The sequence below is a fragment of the Tursiops truncatus genome, chromosome 2 (assembly GCF_011762595.2).
Source record: "Tursiops truncatus isolate mTurTru1 chromosome 2, mTurTru1.mat.Y, whole genome shotgun sequence".
NCBI lineage: Eukaryota > Metazoa > Chordata > Mammalia > Artiodactyla > Delphinidae > Tursiops > Tursiops truncatus.
Window position 1 is genome coordinate 65,468,734 of NC_047035.1, and position 9,755 is coordinate 65,478,488.

General features: G+C 39.9%; 1 protein-coding gene across 2 annotated transcripts in view; it reads right to left on the reverse strand.

Annotated features, from left to right (window-relative positions):
- NPAS3 (neuronal PAS domain protein 3) overlaps positions 1 to 9,755 on the reverse strand; it is an 870,093-nt gene that overhangs the window by 749,511 nt on the left and 110,827 nt on the right. The window lies entirely within an intron of this gene.

The following is a 9,755-nucleotide window of genomic DNA, read 5'->3' on the forward strand; positions in this document are numbered from 1 at the left end:
TAAAAAAAAAAAAGACAAAACAGCATTCTTCATTCCTACCAGCCTCATATAAATTGTTACTAGCTTTGGGCAAGCAGCATTCAGAAAAGAGGGTAAACAATCTTGCTATCAGATGAATTTATAGATCGTCAATTTTACAAGAACTCAAGAATTTCTCCTATCCTCCACTTTCATCCCCACTGGATGTGTCTCCAAATCTCTCCTTTTAAAAACATGGTGACATGACCACCACTGCTTTCACTGATATTAATTCAAGACTTAGGACACCTGGTGAATTTCTCCAGGGGATGAGAACTGGAGCTGCTGCTTATTTTCCCCTTGCAAGCCATCAAGCAGTTAGGCAGTCCCTGGAAAAGCACACTGCTTCCCTGGGAGTGAGCAAAGACCACGCTGTTATCACAGGTATCCCCCGCTTTTCTAAAATTTGCTTTACACCACTTTGCTTTTATGAAAGACTACATTCGTACCTGTTTTCAATAACTGAAAGAAATCGGAAGAGGACTTTCACATTTGGGGAAAGGGCAAAAGCGAAAATAGCCTTCAGTGTTTGTTTTGCGGTGAGAAGTTACAGAGGCAGTGAGCTCACCCTGAGCAGTGAGAGGCACCACCAAGTTCCTTCCCCAGGAACTATGCTCTGCATCTCAGCATCAAACCCTCATAGCTTTGAACTGTGTTTGTGAGCATGTGTCTTCACCTCCATTTATTTTGTGCACCTGTTAGCAAGACGGGTCCTAAGGTAATTGCTTCTTCACTTTACATCATTTTGGCTTACAAAGGCTTTCCTAGGAATGCTCTGCTTTCTGATGGCAAGGGACTCCTGCACTGCAAATGTTAATTCTTCATCAGGAGATCCAGCTGGTGTCTAAAGCACATGGAATGGGAAACTGTGCCCAACAGAGCCATGCCAACTCAATTTCACTCCTAAACCAATTTTGTTAGTGTGGTTGGAGAGTGGAAGCAAAGAGAAGAATCATCAAAAAGACCATGCGCCTCTTCTGGTTTAAAGTCCAAGGCATGCAATTGGCTGTGATTCACTCTGAGCACCCCTGACAGGCAATAGTCAAGGAAATGAGGCTGTTATGGAAGCTTATGTTGGTTGAAATGCAAGTGATAAGAATTGCTAGAGAGAGAAACAGGCCTCTCGTCATTGACACCTAATGAGAAAAAGCAAAGAGTGAGGTCTTATATATAAAATCTTCTATATAAATACTACTGCATTTAGTATTTATTGCAGGGAGTCTTTATAAATGAGCTGAAGGAAGGGAAGGGAAATGAGGTTTTAAATAAGATACGATGATAGTCTATTTAATCACATAAATATCAAGTGCTCAATTCCAAAGAATCCTCACACTAATATGTGAATCACAAAGGTCTCAAGTTGGCCAACAGAAAATCACTCAAGTATACTTTCCTTACACTCTGGTTATTGAACCAAAATCCTCCCAGAAACCAGACCTCTCTCTGCTTTGAGAACTAGATGAAAACATCTCAATGCTGAACACAGTAAGTAGCATTCTTTTTAAGCAACCTAAGGATTGATGTAGCAGATGTGGCATGTGAGAGAATGAGTTGGTAAAGTAGCCAGAAAACTCCGTCTAATCACTTAACGGTTACCTCTCATACATGTACATATTCTGATCTAAAAAAAGCTGTATGGGACTTCCCTGGTGGTGCAGTGGTTAAGAATCTGCCTGTCAATGCAGGGGACACGGGTTAGATCCCTGATCCGGGAAGATCCCACATGCCGCAGAGCAACTAAGCCCGTGAGCCACAACTACTGAGCCTGCACTCTAGAGCCCGCGAACCACAACTACTGAGCCCATGCGCTGCAACTACTGAAGGCCACGCACCTAGAGCCCATGCTCTGCAACAAGAGAAGCCACCGCAATGAGAAGCCCACGCGCTGCAACAAAGAGTAGCACCCGCTCGCCACAACTAGAGAAAGCCAGCAACGAAGACCCAACGCAGCCAAAATAAATAAATTGATTAATAAATTTTTTTTAAAAAGCTGTGCGTTTCTCGAGCCCACTATACCCTTCTCACCATTAGCTTCATCCTCTAACTTTCTACCTTTCAATGATGGACTCTCTAGATTAAAATACTGAGAGGATAGAGAAGGATTTTTCTGCTGAAAATTTTATCACTAGCTCTTGTTTTTTCTAACTAAAGAATTTAAATTCCCCACACAAGAAAGTAGTAAAAGTTCAGAAAGGAAACGCAAACTGCAACAGGAAAAAATATACGTTGTGTAAGACAGCAAATCTCTGCAGAAAGTAGTTTCTATATGGAAGTTGACTAGTTTCCAACTTCCCTTAAATAAGTTGCTTGTGGACAAATTAGAGCACTTGGCCCCAGATATGTTAGCTGAGGCACCTTGTGGATGGATTCACAAGGAAAACCTATATATGTTGATATAGAACTATCAAAGATGACATGCATATAAACACACTTATACATAAGGATAGACACCAAATTGTTAGTGGTAGCTGTCTATGGGTGGTGCGATTACAAATGCTATGTTTTTTTCTTTATGTTTATATGCATTTTCTAAATGCTCTGGAATGAAATGTGTTGCATCTCTATTCAAAAAGAGCTTTTCCAAAAGAAAACAATATAACTAGTCTAGCAATCGCAACCCACCCCCCAGGCCACCAACCCAGAGCCATAGCATTGAACTTAATGAAAGGTAATTCCAAGAGTATCCCCTTAACACAAGTTGATGTCGTGCCACAGTGTACTCGATAAGCTCGAAAGTAACACAAATCAAAGGTCATTACTGGGCAGAGGACAGGGAATTCCCTGAATCAATAGACAAATACATGGAAATAAAATTTCTGAGTAAAGTTGAAAACAATCTCTTCCCTTGGTTGTTGGTCAGACTATTAAGGGGGGTACGCTGATTATGTATCTTCTCATTTAAGTGGATAAAAAATCCTGTTGCATTTTTTCTTCTGTAAGCTTATACATACTTTTAACACAGATCATAATACTTTTTAAGTGGCATTTCCATTTTAATGTATTTTCCATTGGAAATTCAAGAAAATATAATCTTCCTACGCATATGAAATTTTCTGGTGTATGAAATTAACAGTGATGCTGAATGTTCACTAAAGTTCACAATTATTCCTTATAATGCAATACTGTATCTTAAATGCTATGAAAGTGGAAATTCTTGCATCTATATTACATAACACATGGTAATAAATGGCAAATTTAACATACAACTCAGGATGCGTTCCTTTAGGAACGTTAAATTCAACATTTCCATAGTCATAATGGCTTATCTTGCTGGAGGCTAAATGATTATTTCCATTTTGTAAACAAGAGCTCTATGAGGTGAAGAGTCGTACCCTAAGTTAGGTGAGTAACAAAGCACTGCTCATTTAGTGAGTTTTTACTATATGCCAAGCAGCATAGTAAATGTTTTTGTGGTTTAGACCTTACGCTCTGCAGTCAGACAGATTGGAGGTCTAACGCAAGGGTCAGTAAACTCTTTCTGTAAAGGGCCACACAGGAAACATTTGAGGCTTTGTGGGCCATATGGTCTCCGTCACCACTACTCAACTCTGTCATGGGAGCACAAAAGCATACATAGACAGTGCATAAGTGAATGGGTGTAGAAGTGTTCTAATAAAACTTTATTTACAAAAACGGGCAGGGGCAACAGATGTGGCCAGTGAGTCATAGTTTAGTGATGCTGATCCAAACCCCACCATATCCTACCTTCTTAACCTTGAGTGAGCTACTCTGTAAGTTATCTGTAAAATGGTGGTAATAAATATACCTAGTGTCTACGTTTATTGTAAAGACTTTTAAAATGTATATATTAAGCTACTAGCCCACTGCCAGACATCAGTATCCGCTAAAAGATTAGTAATGTTAGCCATTATCATCTTCTTTATCATCACATTGACCCTCAAAACAACTATGAGATAATTATCGTTTTTGCCTCCATTTCAGAGGTGAGAAAACAGAAGCTTAAAGAGTTCAGTAACTTGGCCACTGTCCCACATCTAATAGATAATTGCGGGGCTAGGATCAAACTCAGATCCATTTCCAGGAGGTTTAGCTCTCTCTAGCAATGATTAAATATTATTGCGTGGACTTGTGGATCTAAATTGGACTAAAGCATAATTCTTCTACTCTGATGCATAAACTAAGACCAAAAATTCACTAAAGACATCTTTACAAACAACATACAGAACAAGCTGTTCTTAAGGTGAAGAGAATTTATTAAAACCACGGTTTATAGATACGTTTGCTCTATTATTTTTTAAATCTGCGCACAAGCACATTCGTCTCCGTCCCTCTCTGAAACCACCCGTTAGCGATTTTGAACACTGTAGTTGAACAGCATGCCTACAAAAGGCTCATTGTAGCTCTATTCCTGTAACCTTGACCTTTACTTTCTGTTCTCAAGTTTCTAGAGTTCTCATACATACTGCAGGTGTCACTAACCAATTATTTTTAAAAATCTAGGCAGTCACTTCTCTCATAATGAAAATATACACTCTGGTGAAGCCAATTAATATTCTTTCATTTTAAATCATGCCTCCTGTGCCTGTGCATTTTTACTCTCTGGCATTCCTTTATCTTGAATTACAAGTGGTCTGTGAGGAGAAAGGCAAATATGAAGCACCTCAAGCCAAGAAAAGCAGTGAATTTGTGGATAGGTCCTGAACTGGATTTCATATTGGGAGAGTCCTCCAAGATGTTTATAAATCAAAAATAACTTCAAACTAACAAACACAGGATGACTGCACACTCTTCCATGCAAAGCACACTAAATAACTTTCTAAACAGAGGAGGCGCTGAGGCCATGGGCCACTCCGCGGCAGCTTTCCTGCCTCAGGTCTAAGCTGCTTCCAGAGCTGTTCTCTAACAGGCAGTCCGTTCCACACTCTGCCCCTCCTGAAAACCCCTCCAGGGCCCCCACAGGAGGGCAATCTACCAGATGCCTTTGCTCCCCTTCTCCAATCTTAACTGTCGCCTTTTCCCCAGCCCTCCACTCCTGACACGTGCCATTTGTGATCTGCTACACAAGAAATACTCTTCTTTTAGCCTAAATCACTACCTCAGGCACCCCTCCCCCAAATCAGGTATCTCCTCCACCATGAAGACTCCACGGCCCACCCTGACTATTAAAAATACCTCTTGCATGGCGTCACTTCCACAGTTTGCACTCATCTCACCAGAGGCACCTCTCGCATGGAACCCCAATTACTGGTTTACATCTCAGTCTTCTAGGCTCCTGGAGGGCAGAAGTCTCTTAGTCACCTTTGACCAAGTCAGTTCGTGTAAAATAGCACCTGACTCATGGGTGGCAATCAAAATACATTCGTTAAATGAATAAATTAGTTCCTTTTAAAGCTAGTCCTAAATAATACACTTGTATGCCATCACATTACCAAGATACGCTACTTCAAGTCATTTGCAGGCAAAATCATTGGTGTGATGCTAAAATTAACTGGGAGAAACCACCAGAAACCATGCTGAGGTCTGAAAGGCATGATGTGGAAATCAGAATTCATTTGGACGTTGAAAGGCTTGAAGCAGTTCTTGCTGCGAAGTTCAACGTCTGTTTAACATGCAGATTCTATTAGAGCTCTTTACGAAGTTCACTGTATATTTCGCTTTTCTCAATTCTTAGGTATTTACTGATCCAAACACAACTGGTGTTAATTATTCTAATGTGCGTGAGGCGGGGGATGAGGATCCAGTATAATAGCAATCAATCAATCGGGTTAAACAACCAGTAAAAGAACTTGCTGCTGCCACTGGAGCCTCCTTGACCTTTCCCTCCCCTTCAGCACTGGTGACCATCTATCCCCCAGCAGCCTGCCTGACAAGGCACCTGTCTTGTTCTCCTTAATTGGGAGGACACGTGCAAGTGGTTAGCACTCTGTCTGGCACAACACAGCAGATGAAGACTGGTGAATTTCTTCTTTCTTCATTCATTCTCCTTCTCTTACTCCTGGACCCTGTTAATTCCTTCCCTCTTCTGAGTCTGAATCTTCCCACTTCAAACCCCTACTTCGTGGCAAAGGCCAGCCTCAATACTGTCCCGAACAGGAGAACACCCTCCTTCTGGGTTTGTCCCTCCAGGCCCAGGTTAATTCCTCCAATCCCTGTCATGGTGTCTGAAATTACTCTGTTGGAGAAGCCACCCTTTTTTGCTTGAATTCTTTACTTGGAGTTGCGTATTAAAATTCAAATGGAAGAGTAACATTATCAGTTAACAACACCTGACCCTCAATGAGGGGGACAGACAAAAATGTATGCCCCGCCTCTTTGGGGAAAGGCCCAGGCATGAAACACTACCCAGGTATCCAGGTGGAGTAAATTTCACAGAGGACGAAGATGGGCTTGGAATGGAGAAGAGAGGAAACAAAGACAACCCTCACAAACTTGCCAATGTCTCCTTCTCTTTAGGTGATACCTGTCTAGTCAATTACAAGCACCTTCTCAATCTTGGCTGCACTTTGAGACTAGGAACCCTGAGTTAAACCTCTTTGTTCAAAATAGGTACAGCAGTGCCCACTGACATGGCACGTAGCATAGGCTCGATAAATATCAGTAACTTAACTTCCAGTCTCCCCAGACTCGTCTTAAAGCTGTGCTCAACAACAGTCATTTCAAGGATGCCCAATCTTCCTCGAATCCCTCTACAGTAGTATCCAACCAGATAGCTAAATTGTGGCAAACTTTAAGGCCCTAAAGGCCTTTCTCAGCTGACTCTTTCCTACCTAGTTATCTTTCCCCACAATCACATATTAGCACAGGTAATTTAATGAATTTATTGCTACAATTCCATCTCATGTCTGGGAAAGTTTCCTTTCCTGTGACTCAAATATCTTCTTGTCTTTCTTTAAAAATAAAGTTTAAAGTTATCCTAATTATTATGGAGGGGGATATTTTTTTCCAACTCATACATACTACTTTTACTTTTATGACTGAAAATAGAAAAAAATAAGACAACTGTTTTAATTACAAATAACCATGTCATCTCCCAATCCAGTCTACTACTTTATAGATGGGTTCACTAAAATCTAAAGATATTATTGCAAACTATAAGGAGAGCTAAAAATGGAGAGAGGGGTCTGGGATCTAAAAGTTTCAGTACTTAGCGAAATGACAGCTTAACATAAAGCAATGAAATTTATAAAGTATTTACAATGTGGTTAGCATTCTTGAAAACACTGTATTCCTACCCTTTGCCAAAAAAACTTAATATCACCAATTACAATTTGAAGTTTTAAACTGTCCATGTCATAGTCATTTAATGTAAGAAGTTAGGGTAACTACCATTATTCTGAAACCATAAATTATGGACATTTTGAAATAATTAATCACAGGTTTCATATTCCTATGCACTTTAAACTTCAATATCATTGAAATGATTTAATTATTTTAATAATTCCCAGTAACATCTAAATGCAACATATAAAATGCTTTAAAATGTAAAATAATTCACAATAATTATAAAGCCATAGAATTACAGTTGGAAGGAATATCACTCCTCTTAAGTGATATATGCTGGTAAATATTTAACAACTACGTGGGGGTAGGAAAGCGTCTAATTTGCAGCATTTTCCAATTTCCATAGTGAAAATACTTTGCCCAATTTCAAGTCACCAGTATGAGGTCAGGGGTCAAAGAGTTGGAAAGATGAGCATACAGCCTGCTCTCATGAGCCTATCCAAGTTGGCTCCAGCACATCCTAGATATGAGAGACCAGACAGTCCTCAACCCTTTCCACAGACTGACCATTTCTTTATGACTCACGGTACCCTGAACACTTACTGATGTAATACCCATACGTCATTATGTTTACATGTCCACCTACCAACTACTATAGTGGCTTTCAATCTTTTTTTGGATATAAAACACAGTGACAAACACATTTTAAGTGATAACCACACCCCATGTACACACATACGTGCAGTTTTAGGTACACATACACACACATAAAAACCGGAAGCCTCACAAGATAAAACACACTCTTCCTAAGTGCGATGCACTAAAATTTTCTATTATCTTCCAGCTCATTTTTAAATATCTAATCTTGATCCACCAAATTGGATTCATACCCCAATATTCCAGCAGGGCCCCCCAAATTAAAAAACAGTGCTCTACTAGACGCTAAGCTCATTGAAGATAGGATTATATGTCTCTTGTCTATGTCTAGCCCTGTGTCTAGTAGTAATTATTGAGGCCCAAGAAGGTTAAGTAACTGCCCAAAGATGAACCTGCCATCTTTGATAAAAGAGCCCTCAAGGCAAGTGATAATTCATTACACAGAATCAGGATGTTCATGGCTTGACACAGAAAGCTAGAGGGTCTTCTAAGACAGCCACTCCTTCAGCAGAAATTAATGGAAGTTTTTTTTTAATTGTACTAAAGCCATCAATGATGGAACTTTGGCCGTTTACCCACCGTAGCATTAGGGCCAGCCCTGCCGTCTGCCTAGGATGACTAGGCAAATCTGAGTGATCAGTGTTTCCCTTTTACTGATAACGTTCACCCCTAAAAAGGGTTGAAAAGATACCCATCTTTTTCACAAAACATTTTCAATCCTCTAGGGAGGGGACCTATACAAAGGCCGGTTAATAGTAAATATATTATGTAGAATATACATACTCCTATATATAATATATATTAACACCAGCTTTCCAATACCCAGCAGCCAAAGGTGTAGCTGGAGAAAACACTGAGGAAAATAAAGTCAGGATCCACAGCTTTTTCTCTTCAATGTGCTCTTGCACCACATGCTTTTTTATAGGTGCTATTAAATGTACACTATAGTTTCAAGACAATCCAGATAAGCATCTTCACTAAAATACACAGCACCATTAATCATCTCAGTGACAATGCTCCCATTTAACATCTTGGGGATTTCCTCCCCTTCTTCATCATTTATTTGCCAATATTTCCTTGTTATGAATATCCCCCTAGTGACTTTCTCTGGCAGTCACAGCTGTGCTGCCTACTGTGTCTACCTTGACTACAAATAACACCAATTCTTAAAAAAGCAAGCCCTTCAGATGACACCTACGGTTAGAAGAGACGCCTTCCTGTGGACTGAATTCCTGGAGACGGAGGAGACGCCATCCACCCATCCTCACTCTCGGGAGTTTAAACAGACAAGCCTCAGCCTTTAAGTAGCTAGGAATGTCAGACACGTGACACTGGCTTAATTACAAATGAACAACAGTTGGCTGAATGGTCAACAATTAACGGCTGCTTTAATACGTTCTTTAAAGGACCCCCTTCTTCTACAGCAAAAGGCTTCCTCAAAGTATCCACGAATCACAACAAAGCCGCAAAATCACTAACAAATTACAGAAACCTGACCACCAAGAGCCTCAGTAATTATGACTCACAGATAATAAGAATTTTCAAAAAGTATTCATCAGAAAAAAATCTGCATTATAATTACACTAATTCTGATGGAGAGAATAACACTAGCTAGACAACAGATTATCAAGAAATAAAGCCAGAGATAAATAAGTTGCAAAGATACAGGAAAGAGTCCCAGTGCCATCCATTTTGCAACCATTTCAGAGAGCATCCTCCAGGGGCTCCAGGATTTCTTGATATTTTATAAAATGGAAACCATGAAAGAAAACGCTCTACATCCAATTGGAGAAGTAAATAAAAGTAGAACTCACCAGCTTGTATTCAGAAAGGAGGTTTAAGGAAAAAGGGTACTTTCTTCAATAATGAAACTCTATTGCCAAAGAAGAGTTTGCAGT